The sequence below is a fragment of the Chrysemys picta genome, chromosome 4, assembly GCF_011386835.1.
Source record: "Chrysemys picta bellii isolate R12L10 chromosome 4, ASM1138683v2, whole genome shotgun sequence".
NCBI lineage: Eukaryota > Metazoa > Chordata > Testudines > Emydidae > Chrysemys > Chrysemys picta.
Window position 1 is genome coordinate 25,002,773 of NC_088794.1, and position 16,600 is coordinate 25,019,372.

Below are 16,600 nucleotides of genomic sequence, written 5' to 3' on the forward strand. Positions count from 1 at the left end.
CCCCATAACATGTGGGAATGGTTTCAAACAGTAGCGCCCTCATTTCCCATACCAAGGACCAGTTGGGTTGGCCATTTAAAATGGGTTTGCAGTGTAAAAGGAGGGGCTGGGCTTTCTGGGTTAACATGCAGCACAAACCCAACTACCCCCCCCACACACACACACATACACCCAATTCTCTGGGATGATCCCTTCACCCCTTCCCCCCCCCCCCACTGCATGGCTAACAGTGGGGAACATTTCTGTTCAGCCGAGCAGGAACGGGCACCTCTGAATGCCCCCTTAATAAAATCACCCCATTTCTACCAGGTGACCGTGAATGATATCACTCTCCTGAGGATAACAAAGAGAGATAAGGAATGGATGTTGTCTGCATGCCAGCAAACACCGGGACCATACGCTGCCATGCTTTGTTATGCAATGATTCCAGACTACGTGCTACTGGCCTGGTGTGGTAAAGTGTCCTACCATGGCGGACAGGATAAGGCAGCCCTCCCCAGAAACCTTTTACAAAGGCTTTGGGAGTACATGAAGGAGAGCTTTCCGGAGATGTTCCTGGAGGATTTCCGCTCCATCCCCATACACGTTAACAGACTTTTCCAGTAGCTGTACTGGCCACGATTGCCAGGGCAAATTAATCATTAAACACGCTTGCTTTTAAACCATGTGTGATATTTACAAAGGTACACTCACCAGAGGTCCCTTGTGTGCCCTCAGGGTCTGGGAGCATGCCTTGGGTGAGTTCGGGGGTTACTGGTTACAGGTCCAGGGTGATAAACATATCCTGGCTGTTGGGGAAACCGGTTTCTCCGCTTCCTTGCTGTGAGCTATCTTCATTGTCTTCATCATCATCATCTTCCGCGTACCCATAACCTGTTTCCCTGTTGCGTGTTTCTCCATTGACGGAGTCAAAGCACACGGTTGGGGTAGTGGTGGCTGCACCCCCTAGAATGGCATGCAGCTCCGCTTAGAAGCGGCATGTTTGCGGCTCTGCCCCAGACCTTCCGTTTGCCTCTCTGGCTTTGTGGTAGACTTGCCTTAGCTCCTTAATTTTCATGCGGCACTGCTGTGCGTCCCTGTTATGGCCTCTGTCCTTCATGGCCTTTGAGACCTTTTCTAATATTTTGCCATTTCGTTTACTGCTACGCAGTTCAACTAGCACTGATAAGTCTTCCCATATGGCGAGCAGATCCTGTACCTCCCGTTCGGTCCATGCTGGAGCTCTTTTGCAATCCTGGGACTCCATCATGGTTACCTGTGCTGATGAGCTCTGTGTGGTCACCTATGCTCTCCACGCTGGGCAAACAGGAAATTAAATTCAAAAGTTCGCGGGGCTTTTCCTGTCTACCTGGTCAGTGCATCTGAGTTGAGAGTGCTGTCCAGAGCGGTCACAATGAAGCACTGTGGGATAGCTCCCGGAGGCCAATAATGTCGAATTCCGTCCACACTACCCCAAATCCGACCCGCAAAGGCCGATTTTAGCGCTAATCCCCTCGTCGGAGGTGGAGTAAAGAAACCGGTTTAAAGGGCCCTTTAAGTCGAAACAAAGGGCTTCGTCGTGTGGACGTGTCCAGGCTTAATTCGATTTAACCCTGCTAAAGTCAACCTAAACTCGTAGGGTAGACCAGGGCTAACAGATTTATTTGGGCATGAGCTTTAGTGGGTAAAAACCTCCCTTCTTCAGATGCATAGAGTGAAAGTTACAGATGCAGGCATTATATACTGACACATGGAGAGAAGGGAGTTACTTCGCAAGTGGAGAACCAGTGTTGACAGGGCCAATTCAATCAGGGTGGATGTAGTCCACTCCCAATAATAGATGAGGAGGTGTCAATTCCAGGAGAGGAAAAGCTGCTTCTGTAATTAGCCAGCCACTCCCAGTCCTTATTCAAGCCCAGATTAATGGTGTTAAATTTGCAAATGAATTTTAGTTCTGCTGTTTCTCTTTGAAGTCTGTTTCTGAAGTTTTTTTGTTCAATGATAGTGACTTTTAAATCTGTAATAGAATGACCAGGGAGATTGAAGTGTTCACTTACTGGCTTTTGTATGTTACCATTCCTGATGTCCGATTTGTGTCCATTTATTCTTTTGCGGAGGGACTGTCCGGTTTGGCCAATGTACATGGCAGAGGGGCATTGCTGGCACATGATGGCATATATAACATTAGTAGATGTGCAGGTGAATGAGCCCTTGATGGTGTGGCTGATGTGGTTTGATCCTCTGATGGTGTCGCCAGAGTAGATATGGGGATGAGGCAACGAGGTTTGCTACAGGGATTGGTTCCTGGGTTGGTGTTTCTGTGGTGTGGTGTGTAGTTGCTGGTGAGTATTTGCTTCAGTTGGGGGGTTGCCTGTAAGCGAGGACTGGCCTGCCCCCCAAGGTCTGTGAGAGTGAAGGATCAATTTCCAGGATAGGTTGTAGATCGTGGATAATGCGCTGGAGAGGTTTTAGCTGGGGGCTGTATGTGATGGCCAATGGTGTTCAGTTATTGTCCTTGTTGGGCCTGTCCTGTAGTAGGTGATTTCTGGGTACCCATCTTGCTCTGTCAATCTGTTTCCTCACTTCCCCAGGTGGGTATTGTAGTTTTAAAAATGCTTGATAAAGATCTTGTAGGTGTTTGTCTCTGTCTGAGGGGTTGGAGCAAATTCGGTTGTTTCTTAGGGCTTGGCTGTAGACAATGGATCGTGTGATGTGTTTTGGATGGAAGCTGGAGGCATGTAGATACGTATAGCGGTCAGTAGGTTTCCGGTATAGGGTGGTGTTTATGTGGCCATCACTTATTTGCACTGTAGTGTCCAGGTAGTGGATCTCTTGTGTGGACTGGTCCAGGCTGAGGTTGATGATGGGGTGGAAATTGTTGAAGTCCAGGTGGAATTCTTCAAGGGCCTCCTTTCCGTGGGTCCATATGATGAAGATGTCATCAATGTAGCGCAAGTAGAGGAGGTGCACTAGGGGACAAGAGCTGAGGAAGCGTTGTTCTAAGTCAGCCATAAAAATGTTGGCACACTGTGGGGCCATGCGGGTACCCATAGCAGTGCCACTGACTTGAAGGTATAAGTTGTCCCCAAATCTGAAGTGGCTGTGGGTGAGGACAAAGTCACAAAGCTCAGCCACCAGGCGTGCTGTGGCCTCATCAGGGATACTGTTCCTGACAGCTTGTAGTCCATCCTCATGTGGAATATTGGTGTAAAGTGCTTCTACATCCACATGCTATGGGTTTAGCTGATCACAATATTTGTGATCGGGAAGAAATTTTCCTCCAGGGCAGATTGGCAGAGGCCCTGGGGTATTTCACCTTCCTCTGCAGCGTGGGGCGCGGGTCACTTGCTGCCGCACAGTGCCAGAGGAGGCAGGGAGCCTGCCTGAGCCCCAATGTGCCACCGACTGGACTTTTAGTGACCTGTCAGCGGTGCTGACCGAAGCCACCAGGGTCTATGAAAACCGGATGCCTGGCAACCCTAACCCAGCCACGGTCAGGGTCACGGTCAGGGTCTCCCCGTGATACCAGCCCAGGGGCCACATATCAGGGGTCAGAAACCAAAAATCAGGAGAGTAACACCAGAGTGGGGGGCAGGAGACCACCATCTTCCCTGGCCTCAGCCCACTGAAATCATTGTGAGGTGGTATCCATCTTGACTAAAGGCAGCCTGTGGTGTCAGTCCCATTGGCAGGGATGGGAGAGGGTGGCTATTTTGAAGAAGGGCAAAAAACTGCCAAGGCGCAGAAGATCACGAGACGCTGAAACCCCCTGATAAACATTGGGAGGCTCCTGACAGAGCCGTGAGAACTGCAATTGCTGACCCGCCCCCAGCGCTAACCCCCACCACATCCATGTCACTGGCAGGTCCATGGCACCGTGATGACCATAAATTGCAGGAACCCCGCAGTGCAGGAGATGCTGGTGGATTCGTGGCCTGAGTTCAAAGCCGTCCTCACATGGCCACACAAAGAGGTGCCGCCCTCAGCCACCATGCTGCACCTGCGTGGCCTGGCTCTCTCGGGTGCTGGGGAGTGGGACCTGGGGCCTTTCTGCTCTGGGTGGGCCATGGTGTGAGGGCCAGGCTAACTCAGGGGGCAGGGATTGGGATTCAGGTCTGTTTCCCTCTAGGTGGCCCCAGGGCGGGGACCAAACTGGTTCAGAGGGGCAGGGATTGGGATTAGGAACCTTTCCACTCTACAGCAGTAGTTCTCAACCTTTTTGGTCTTAGAACCCGTTTGTAACTGTTGTGACCCAGTAAATCGTCTGGGGGTGGAGGACCTGGGGTAGTTTCTGTCAGATTTTGTGTCCTGTGGGGGGGTTGGGTCCTGTCCGGCACTCACCTCAAAATGGCAGCTCCTGTGGTGTGGGGCTGGCTGGGGTTGGCTCTTTGCTCTGGCCATTGCAACCTCTGGGGTTTCAGTGCCGCTCAGGTTTGGTCCCACCCCCCTGACTGGACCAAATTTGTGAGATTGGAGTTGTGCCCTGGCTCATGGGGATGCAGTGCCACTCACTCAAATTTGGCCTCCCATCATCATGGCGGTTGGGCCAAACCTAAATGCCATCGGGACCCCAGAGGTTGCAGTGCCTGGATCATGGAGGCGAGTCCAGCTAGTGCCATGGGACAGTAACCACAGTAGCAGCCATGCGACCCTTTCAAATATTCTGGCAACACATTTTTGTGTCCTGACTCTCAGATTGAGAAACCCAATCACCTATCTGTACTTATGAATCATAAGTAAACACCCAGTTCTACCCCTTAGTGTCTCTGGCTGTGTCCTCTGATTCAGTTCCCCACCCACAACCACTGAACAGATGCCCCTTCAGCAGTGGTTTCCTCCTCCGCTACGCTCCACTCATGGTTTCCTGTCAGCTGTTGGCCTCATCCCAGAGCCTGGCATCAGACAGGCCTGTGCCCTATCCTTTGAGAAATGCCAGCTGGGCCAAACCCCAGGCTCCACCACTAGCCACCTGCCCCATGCCACAGCTCTGCCAGCCTCAGGGGTCCCCCAGGCAGTAGTGCCAGGTGGTGGAGCCTGGGGGGTTGGCCCAGCTGGCATAAGTACAGATAGGTGATTTCAGCCTCATTTGCGTGGGGTAAGGGAGGGCTGCCCAGGGCTCCCTCAGCCCTGCTGTCACCCTCTGCCGCTTTGGCAAAGGGCCACTTTGGTGCAGCCTCCCAGTGAAGAGTTTTTTGACTTTGCAAAAACTGACACCTCTCCCCCCATGCCTCTGGCAGATCACGGCACCGTGATGCATATAAACTGCAGGAACCTGGCCAGGCACGAGTCATGGCCCCAGTTTAAAGCCATCCTCACCCAGCCATGCAGGCAGGACCCGGCTCCTGGCCCCTTGAAAAGTGCCGCCCCAAGCACATGCTTGGAACACTGATGCCTAGATCCAGCCCTGGGTGGGACAGAAGGGACACTGTTTAAACAGTGTTTTTGATTCTGTTTCTCCCCAGTGGTCTGAATTATCCATGACATTTATACTGCATCACATCAATGATATATTAAAAATGTACACACTTGGACTGAGGTAGAGATGGACATAGGAGACGGAAGTGTTGAGAGTCTCTGGGTTAGGCTAAAAGGGGCAAAAAACAAGGGAGATGTCATGCTAGGAGTCTACTACAGGCCACCTAACCAGGTGGAAGAGGTGGATGGGGCTTTTTTCAAGCAACTAACAAAATCATCCAAAGCCCAAGATTTGGTGGTGATGGGGGACTTCAACTATCCGGATATATGTTGGGAAAATAACACAGCGGGGCACAGACTATCCAACAAATTCTTGGACTGCATTGGAGACAACTTTTTATTTCAGAAGGTTGAAAAAGCTACTAGGGGGGAAGCTGTTCTAGACTTGATTTTAACAAATAGGGAGGAACTCGTTGAGAATGTAAAAGTAGAAGGCAGCCTGGGTGAAAGTGATCATGAAATCATAGAGTTTGCAATTCTAAGGAAGGGTAGAAGGGAGAACAGCAAAATAGAGACAATGGATTTCAGGAAGGCAGATTTTGGGACGCTCCGAGAGCTGATAGGTAAGGTCCCATGGGAATCAAGACTGAGGGGAAAAACAACTGAGGAGAGTTGGCAGTTTTTCAAAGGGACACTATTAAGGGCCCAAAAGCAAGCTATTCCGCTGGTTAGGAAAGATAGAAAATGTGGCAAAAGACCACCTTGGCTTAACCACGAGATCTTGCACGATCTAAAAAATAAAAAGCAGTCATATAAAAAATGGAAACTAGGACAGATTACAAAGGATGAATATAGGCAAACAACACAGGAATGCAGGGGCAAGATTAGAAAGGCAAAGGCACAAAATGAGCTCAAACTAGCTACGGGAATAAAAGGAAACAAGAAGACTTTTTATCAATACATTAGAAGCAAGAGGAAGACCAAAGACAGGGTAGGCCCACTGCTTAGTGAAGAGGGAGAAACAGTAACAGGAAACTTGGAAATGGCAGAGATGCTTAATGACTTCTTTGTTTCAGTCTTCACCGAGAAGTCTGAAGGAATGCCTAACATAGTGAATACTAATGGGAAGGCGGTAGGGTTAGCGGATAAAATAAAAAAAGAACAAGTTAAAAATCACTTAGAAAAGTTAGATGCCTGCAAGTCACCCGGGCCTGATGAAATGCATCCTAGAATACTCAAGGAGCTAATAGAGGAGGTATCTGAGCCTCTAGCTATTATCTTTGGAAAGTCATGGGAGACGGGAGAGATTCCAGAAGACTGGAAAAGGGCAAATATAGTGCCCATCTATAAAAAGGGAAATAAAAACAACCCAGGAAACTACAGACCAGTTAGTTTAACTTCTGTGCCAGGGAAGATAATGGAGCAAGTAATTAAGGAAATCATCTGCAAACACTTGGAAGGTGGTAAGGTGATAGGGAACAGCCAGCATGGATTTGTGAAGAACAAATCATGTCAAACCAATCTGATAGCTTTCTTTGATAGGATAATGAGCCTTGTGGATAAGGGTGAAGCGGTGGATGTGGTATACCTAGACTTTAGTAAGGCATTTGATACGGTCTCGCATGATATTCTTATCGATAAACTAGGCAAATACAATTTAGATGGGGCTACTATAAGGTGGGTGCATAACTGGCTGGATAACCGTACTCAGAGAGTTGTTATTAATGGTTCCCAATCCTGCTGGAAAGGCGTAACGAGTGGGGTTCCGCAGGGGTCTGTTTTGGGACCGGCTCTGTTCAATATCTTCATCAACGACTTAGATATTGGCATAGAAAGTACGCTTATTAAGTTTGCGGATGATACCAAACTGGGAGGGATTGCAACTACTTTGGAGGACAGGGTCATAATTCAAAATGATCTGGACAAATTGGAGGAATGGTCTGAGTTAAACAGGATGAAGTTTAACAAAGACAAATGCAAAGTGCTCCACTTAGGAAGGAAAAATCAATTTCACACATACAGAATGGGAAAAGACTGTCTAGGTCGGAGTACAGCAGAAAGGGATCTAGGGGTTATAGTGGACCACAAGCTAAATATGAGTCAACAGTGTGATGCTGTTGCAAAAAAAGCAAACATGATTCTGGGATGTATTAACAGGTGTGTTGTGAGCAAGACACGAGAAGTCATTCTTCCGCTCTACTCTGCTCTGGTTAGGCCTCAGCTGGAGTATTGTGTCCAGTTCTGGGCGCCGCATTTTAAAAAAGATGTGGAGAAATTGGAAAGGGTCCAAAGAAGAGCAACAAGAATGATTAAAGGTCTTGACAACATGACATATGAAGGAAGGCTGAAAGAATTGGGTTTGTTTAGTTTGGAAAAGAGAAGACTGAGAGGGGACATGATAGCAGTTTACAGGTATCTAAAAGGGTGTCATAAGGAGGAGGGAGAGAACTTGTTCACCTTAGCCTCTAAGGATAGAACCAGAAACAATGGGTTTAAACTGCAGCAAGGGAGGTCTAGGTTGGACATTAGGAAAAAGTTCCTAACTGTCAGGGTGGTTAAACACTGGAACAAATTGCCTAGGGAGGTTGTGGAATCTCCGTCTCTGGAGATATTTAAGAGTAGGTTAGATAAATGTCTATCAGGGATGGTCTAGACAGTATTTGGTCCTGCCATGCGGGCAGGGGACTGGACTCGATGACCTCTCGAGGTCCCTTCCAGTCATATAATCTATGAATCTATGAATCTATGAATCAAGTCCAAATCTTTAGAGGAATGCCTCTGCTTGCACTGACCAGAGGATGTTTGGATTCTGATGTCAGCCCGGTTCTGCAGCCTGACAGGTATCAGGTGTTCTCCCCACTATACATAGAATTCTTCTTTGCAGCCAAACTAGTCTAACATGCATTTTGCTAACTGGAACTGGAGCAGCAAAACAAAGAAAATAAATCCCTCATTTTCCAGCTTTGTGGGTGAGGGAACTATAAGTGAAGATTATAATGCTGGACACTGATGACCAGCTGCCTCAGGAATCTGCCAAGAACTTTGCTGAAAATATGTTACTCATCTTAGCAATGAAGCAAAGACTTATTGGTCCCAGATTCTCCCAGTATATACTGGGGGAGTGTGGGAGCGTGTTCTCTCTTCTCTGCCCCCTCACAGGTCCGGAACACGAGCCATGACATCCTACCGGTGCACCAGCACCCTGCTGTTCATAAGTGTCTCGAGTCTGATGCTGTCCAGGCTCTATGCTGTACCTGTGATCCCTCTGAGCCTCTGGAGGTGCTTGCCAGCTGGAGCCCAGGAAGTAAATTGCTGTGCCAGGTGAATCGATTCTATGGGAATGGGAACAAACCCCTGGCCTTGCAGTATCGCTACCAGTTCTACACTGTTGGCAACTCCTCGGGTTGCCCCTGGGAAAACATTGCCAATAGCATGCAGAGTGCCACCGGAGAGTCACTCAAGTTTTGTTATGAAACTAAAACCACCCCAGATTCCATCCCAGTCTTCTGTAAACCGTTGTGGTCTAGAACGGGACATACACCATCAAACACACCCAGTGACAGCCTCCTGGATGTCGGAAGATGCAGGGTAGCCCTGGTTTCCTCCGCTGTTTGAGGAACAACCATGCCCCTACGTGTCATCATTGTCATTGGAACTTAGACACCTCCGTTACCCGGAGATGAACTGCAGCTGTCTGCAATCACGCCAGCAGGCAAGAATATCACACAGTTCCTCGTAAACTGGGAACCGCTGAACTGGACTTTAGCTGGGCATGACCTGATTCAGCAAGGTTCCCCAGACTGGGTAGTTCCATTAGAGGACACACATTGTGACACGCTCATGCCAGCAATTTGGTTTAAATTCTATGGGTATATTGCCATTTTGGAGGGATTTCATGAGCCCGGTTTGTACAGAGTGGAATTGGGCCAATAACAAAAAACAGTTTTAAATTTCGACCCTCTGATCACAAACCTTTCTCCCCTCTGACGTTTAAGAGCCCCAATTTCAGGACCCCATGTGTTGAAATTGGATCAACAAGAACATTTGATTCTTCAACCTCAGATTTCTCTAAAGGAGGATCAAATTCACTTAGAGGGCATGAATATCTCTCACATTACTCCTGCATGTGCTCCCTTGATTGGAACTAGCCATAAGGGTTGGGATGAATGGCCAACCTGGGAATAAGTCTCACTGTTCCTTCGATGTTATCCAAGAAGAGGGGGCTATTGTCTATGTTGGTAAAGCATGTGTGTGTGTAAGGACAAGATGCAATATCGTATTGATTAATGGACATTGGGCCCAACCCATGGTGCCTTACGTTAATTGCTGTTTCTGTAATGTAACCACCATTGTTAGTTGTGATATTACATTTACTGTGCCCTATGGACTGTACAACATTTAAATGCCTATCCTGAGCTCCACAAGGAGGTTTCCCCCATTTCACTGGGAATGGGTCTCATTGCCATTAAGGTGAAAACACAGGCCCTCACTCTTGGGTAGAGGCCCAGTGCAACAGGTCTTTTAAATATCATGTTTCACCCCATTGTGATGATCATTGGTTTCCAAATTATACTAGCAATTCCTCTGGTTCTGCTGGTTTGCTGGACACAACGACTGATGCGGCAGCTGCAATGGACAGACGATCAGACGCAATACCATGGAGTAAGGATGTGAAGGGGATACTTGCTCAATGCAAGCACCCCATCAACGGGGGGACTTGATACCAGTCACTTCTGTGCTCTTGGGGAAACAGGGCGCAGTATCTGGCCTGTCTGACTCATGAAAGACACCGTTCCCCCCCGACCAGTCTCTGCTTGAACCAAAACCAGTCAGAGAAAAGTCTTGCAGAGAGCAGTGAAGGGCGTTGGGAGACACACCTAGACCCCTCCTGACAAGGGTGACAAGATTAAGATAGCATACAGAATGGAAAACGGACACAACTCCCCTAGCCTCACCTGCATGAAAGATGGGACAGGGATTCATCTTATTTGCACACAGAATGGAGAACAGAGAACCGCACTGAACTCTGGGACCAGAAAAGCAGGGAAGCACTGCATCATGGGGGATCTCTGCTCCAGAGGTTAATGAACCTACATCAGCACACACCCAGCTCAGCAGTTATCAGACCAATTCTAGTAATGAATCCTTGATTGATATCCAAAATACTGAAGCAGCCTAGTTGCATTGTGAGCTCCCTGGAAGAAAACACCACACATAGCCAAGAGTGGTCAGCTCCTATTGTCTAGCCTAAAGAAAACCCTTGAGTCATCAGTTTACTCATAAATAAATCTAGTGTTCTCCCTTGAACCATTGTTGTTTCTCTACAAAAACCCCTACTTATGTTCAAGTAAGGGTTCTAATGCATGGACCCAGTCTCTGCATCAGTTCCACTGGGACTCTATCTCCTGACTGATCATGCTGGGGGCTCTGCCTGTGTCCAGCACTCAGGACCCTGAGCTACCACCATCACCTGGGAACCCCAACCAGTTCAAGCTCCATGGAGTGGGTGAGATCCCTCTCTCTCTTCTCTCTCTCTGTTTTCTTTTCTATCTCAGGTATTAACCTTTACTAATGTAACTGTTATTTTAGTTTAGGCTCTCCTTGTGTAGTTATCACTATTATTGAATAAATAACTTTGATAGTTAAACTGGTTGCTTCTCTCTCTCTCTCTCTCTCTCTCTGAACTTTACTCTTTTTTGTTTTTAGCTTCCCCCATTTACTCTGCAGAAATGTTTCTTTTACATAAGCTAAAGATCTCTGCAGGGCCCAAAATACTGTGGGATTTGCTCATCAAGTGGGTTACTACTAGAACAATTGTGACGTGAATGTGGGCATAGGGACGTGTTAAACCTGTGGCATATAAGGGTGGCAGCTGAAAGTGCTGCTTGATCCAGCCTATTGAGTCCAGGGACATATAAGGGGGCAGCTTGAGAGTGCTGATTGACCCAGTCTGCTCATAAGAACATAAGAACATAAGAATGGCTGTACCGGGTCAGACCAAAGGTCCATCTAGCCCATTATCCTGTCTACCGACAGAGGCCAATGCCAGGTGCCCCAGAGGGAGTGGACCAACAGGCAATGATCAAGTGATCTCTTTCCTGCCATCCAGCTCCACCCTCTGACAAACAGAGGCTAGGGACACCATTCCTTACCCATCCTGGCTAATAGCCATTAATGGACTTAACCACCATGAATTTATCCAGTTCTCTTTTAAATGCTGTTATAGTCCTAGCCTTCACAACCTCCTCAGGTAAGGAATTCCACAAGTTGACTGTGTGCTGCGTGAACAAGAACTTCCTTGTATTTGTTTTAAACCTGCTGCCTATTAATTTCTTTTGGTGACCCCTAGTTCTTGTATTATGGGAATAAGTAAATAACTTTTCCTTATCCACTTTCTCCACATCACTCATGATTTTATATACCTCTATCATATCCCGCCTTAGTCTCCTCTTTTCCAAGAGGAGTCCTAGCCTCTTTAATCTCTCTTCATATGGGACCCGTTCCAAACCCCTAATCATTTTAGTTGCCCTTCTCTGAACCTTTTCTAGTGCCAGTATATCTTTTTTGAGATGAGGAGACCACATCTGTACGCAGTATTCGAGATGTGGGCGTACCATCGATTTATATAATGGCAATAATATATTCTCAGTCTTATTCTCTATCCCCTTTTTAATGATCCCTAACATCCTGTTTGCTTTTTTGACCGCCTCTGCACACTGCGCAGACATCTTCAGAGAACTATCCACGATGACTTCAAGATCTTTTTCCTGACTTGTTGTAGCTACATTAGCCCCCATCATATTGTATGTATAGTTGGGTTATTTTTTCCAATGTGCATTACTTTACATTTATCTACATTAAATTTCATTTGCCATTTTGTTGCCCAGTCATTTAGTTTTGTGAGATCTTTTTGAAGTTCATCACAGTCTGCTTTGGTCTTAACTATCTTGAGCAGTTTAATATCATCTGCAAACTTTGCCACCTCACTGTTTACCCCTTTCTCCAGATCATTTATAAATCAGTTGAATAGGATTGGTCCAAGCACTGACCCTTGGGGAACACCACTAATTACCCCTCTCCATTCTGAGAATTTACCATTAATTCCTACCCTTTGTTCCCGGTCTTTTAACCGGTTCTCAATCCATGAAAGGACCATCCCTTTTATCCCATGGCAACTTAATTTACGTAAGAGTCTTTGGTGAGGGACCTTGTCAAAGGCTTTCTGGAAATCTAAGTACACTATGTCCACTGGATCCCCCTTGTCCACATGTTTGTTGACCCCTTCAAAGAACTCTAATAGATTAGTAAGACACGATTTCCCTTTACAGAAACCATGTTGACTATTGCTCAACAGTTTATGTTTTTCTGTGTGTCTGACAATTTTATTCTTAACTATTGTTTCAACTAATTTGCCCGGTACCGACGTTAGACTTACCGGTCTGTAATTGCCGGGATCACCTCTAGAGCCCTTTTTAAATATTGGCGTTACATTAGCTAACTTCCAGTCATTGGGCACAGAAGCCGATTTAAAGGACAGGTTACAAACCTTAGTTAATAGTTCCGCAACTTCACATTTGAGTTCTTTCAGAACTCTTGGGTGAATGCCATCTGGTCCCAGTGACTTGTTAATGTTAAGTCTATCAATTAATTCCAAAACCTCCTCTAGTGACACTTCAATCTGTGACAGTTCCTCAGATTTGTCACCTACAAAAGCCGGGTCAGGTTTGGGAATCTCCCTAACATCCTCAGCCGTGAAGACTGAAGCAAAGAATCCATTTAGTTTCTCCGCAATGACTTCATCGTCTTTAAGTGCTCCTTTTGTATCTCGATCATCAAGGGGCCCCACTGGTTGTTTAGCAGGCTTCCTGCTTCTGATATACTTAAAAAACATTTTGTTATTATCTTTGGAGTTTTTGCCTAGCTGTTCTTCAAACTCCTCTTTGGCTTTTCTTATTACATTCTTGCACTTAATTTGGCAGCATTTATGATCCTTTCTATTTGCCTCACTAGGATTTGACTTCCACTTTTTAAAGGAAGTCTTTTTATCTCTCACTGCTTCTTTTACATGGTTGTTAAGCCACGGTGGCTTTTTTTTAGTTTTTTTACTGTGTTTCTTAATTTGGGGTTGTCATAACTATAAAGGGAAGGGTAACAGCTGTCCTGTGTACAGTACTATAAAATCCCTCCTGGCCAGAGACTCCAAAATCCTTTTCCCTGTAAAGGGTTAAGAAGCTCAGGTAACCTGGCTGGCATCTGACCCAAAGGACCAATAAGGGGACAAGATACTTTCAAATCTTGGTGGGGGGAAGGCTTTTGTTTGTGCTCTTTGTTTGGGAAGTTGTTCGCTCTTGGGACTGAGAGGGACCAGACATCAATCCAGGTTGTCCAAATCTTTCTGAACAAGTCTCTCATATTTCAAACTTGTAAGTAAACAGCCAGGGAAGGCATGTTAGTTTATCTTTGTTTTCTCAACTTGTAAATGTACCTTTTACTAGAGTGTTTATCTCTGTTTGCTGTACTTTGAACCTAAGGCTAGAGGGGGGTCCTCTGAGCTCTTTAAGTTTGATTACCCTGTAAAGTTATTTTCCCATCCTGATTTTACAGAGAGGATTTTTACCTTTTTCTTTAATTAAAAGCCTTCTTTTTAAGAACCTGATTGATTTTTCCTTGTTTTTAGATCCAAGGGGGGTGGATCTTGATCCATCAGGAGTTGGTGGGAGGAAGGAGGGGGGATGGTTAATTTCTCCTTGTTTTAAGATCCAAGGGGTTTGGATCTGTATTCACCAGGAAATTGGTGAAGGTCTCTCAAGGCTACACAGGGAAGGAAACTAGCTTTGGGATGGTGGCAGTGGACTAGATCTAAGCTGGTAGTTAAGCTTAGAAGTTTTCATGCAGGCCCCCACATTTGTACCCTAAAGTTCAAAGTGGGGAAGCAGCCTTGACGGGGTATACATTGAAGTTGGGCCTCTATTATGGTGTCTTTAAAAAGCGCTCATGCAGCTTGCAGGGATTTCACTTTAGTCACTGTATTTTTTAACTTCTGTTTAACTAACCCCCTCATTTTTGCATAGTTCCCCCTTTTGAAATTAAATGCCACAGTGTTGGGCTGTTGAGATGTTCTTCCCACCACAGGGATGTTGAATGCTATTGTATTATGGTCACTATTTCCAAGTGGTCCTGTTATAGTTACCTCTTAGACCAGCTCCTGCGCTCCACTCAGGACTAAATCTACAGTTGCCTCTCCCCTTGTGGGTTCCCGTACCAGCTGCTCCATGAAGCAGTCATTTAAAGTATCGAGAAATTTTATCTCTGCATTTTGTCCTGAAGTGAAATGTTCCCATTCAATATGGGATAATTGAAATCCTCCACTATTATTGGGTTCTTAATTTTGATAGCCTCTCTAATTTCCATTAGCATTTCATCATCACTATCACTGTCCCGGTCAGGTGGTCTATAATATATCCCTAATGTTATATTCTTATTAGAGCATGAAATTTCTATCCATAGAGATTCTATGGAACATGTGGATTCACTTAAGATTTTTACTTCATTTGATTCTACATTTTCTTTCACATATAGTGCCACTCCTCTCCCCCTCCCCCCCATGACCTGTTCTGACCTTCCGATATATTTTGTACCCCGGAATGATTGTGTCCCATTGATTGCTCTCAGTCCACCGGGTTTCTGTGATGCCTATTATATCACTATCCTCCTTTATCAAGAGGCACTCTAGTTCACCCATCTTATTATTTAGACTTCTAGCATTTGTGTACAAGCACTTTAAAAACTTGTCACTGTTTATTTGTCTGCCCTTCTCTGATGTGTTAGATTCTTTTTCATGTGAATGTTTATCATCTGATCTGGCCCTTACATTATCCTCCTCCGTCCTCTGCTCCTGACTATAACCTGGAGATTCTCTATGATTAGACTCTCCCCTAAGAGAAGTCTCTGTCCGATCCACATGCTCCTCTGCAGCAGTGCTCAGACTTACTCTGTTAGTGTGTGTCTCTGTGTGTGTCTGTGCGTGCATGTTCATCTGGTGCTAGGGCTGGAGGAACCCAGCCCTGGTGAACCTAGGTCCTGCAGGATAGCTCCATTGGAAGGGGACTTGCAGAAGGAAGGAGCAGAGCTCCATCTGAAGAAATAAGTGACATAAGCAGTACATTTATAGAATTACAGAACCACCCTCCCCCAGGAGTAACCCTAATAAATGAGAATACCCCAAAGTAACGGGCACATCTGCTAACAGTGCTCTCCTTCAGCGGATACCATCACACCGAGATCCATAGGCCCCGTCACACTGCTCAGAGCCCCCTGTACTTTCAGGATTGTCCCATGCTGGGGATGTGGAGATAGCAAAGCAGCTTCTGCTGATTAATTTCATACAATTTTACAGCTGAGTGCCTGGTCGGCTATGGTTAAAATAGAGAAGGCTTCTGTTTAAAACCAATTTTTCTAAGTGCTCTGAAATCCCCATGCTTCCTTGGATAGTCTTGAAATTTGGGGTGCCTCGTGTGGGTCTGATGTAGGTTTAGCGACCCACATTTGAGACCATTTGAACAAGAGGTTCCTGAACTACAGTGACCTGCCATCTGAAAAAACAGCTTTTCTTCAAGTTCACATCTTTTACCAATGGTTTCTGTGCACATCTGCCTTCAAAAATGCTAATGCCTTAATGGGATGGGAAGGAGAGGGTGAGGTGGAAATTCTGGTGGCAGGACAGCAGAGGGGGCTGTATGTTGCAGGAGATGGTGGAGGGCGGGGAGAGACACACCAGTCTTTTTCACACATGTAATAAATAGCCCCCAAGTTTTTGGGTCATAGACCAACTACATGTTCCAAACATTACAAAGCACGAGCATTATCCCCATTCCACTGTTACCAAGTGTGTGTGGTGAAGGGGGGGAAGCAATGTCCCAATACACCCATAACACACCTACTCACACTCTGTCATTGCACTGTATTGAACAGGGACTCCCTACCCTTACCCTGAACACAAACAGTAAGGGCTGGTCTACACTACAGAGGTAGATTGAGCCAATGAAAAATCCCCACTGCGGAATGATGTAGTTACACCGCCCTAAGTCCCCGTGCAGACAGCACTAGGAGGGCATAAGAACTGTCGCTGCAGCATTTTCAGTGTAGACACTGCTTGATTCTGCTCCACATCACATCTGCTCAATTTTACAACCCCTTCAACCTCGTC

At 46.3% G+C, this 16,600-nt stretch overlaps 1 protein-coding gene across 3 annotated transcripts in view; it reads left to right on the forward strand.

The window, feature by feature from the left end:
- Positions 1–16,600, forward strand: part of LOC101952840 (glycine N-acyltransferase-like protein 3) — a 57,894-nt gene that overhangs the window by 33,476 nt on the left and 7,818 nt on the right. The window contains exon 1 of one of the 3 annotated variants that reach the window (XM_024114853.3): positions 10,746–10,896. The exons of 1 other annotated variant lie outside the window; for it this stretch is intronic. The gene's annotated coding sequence lies outside the window, so the exon portion shown is untranslated. Of the gene's footprint in view, positions 1–10,745; positions 10,897–16,600 lie in introns of those variants that run through there. One more of the 3 variants, XM_065591730.1, reaches the window with a different exon arrangement.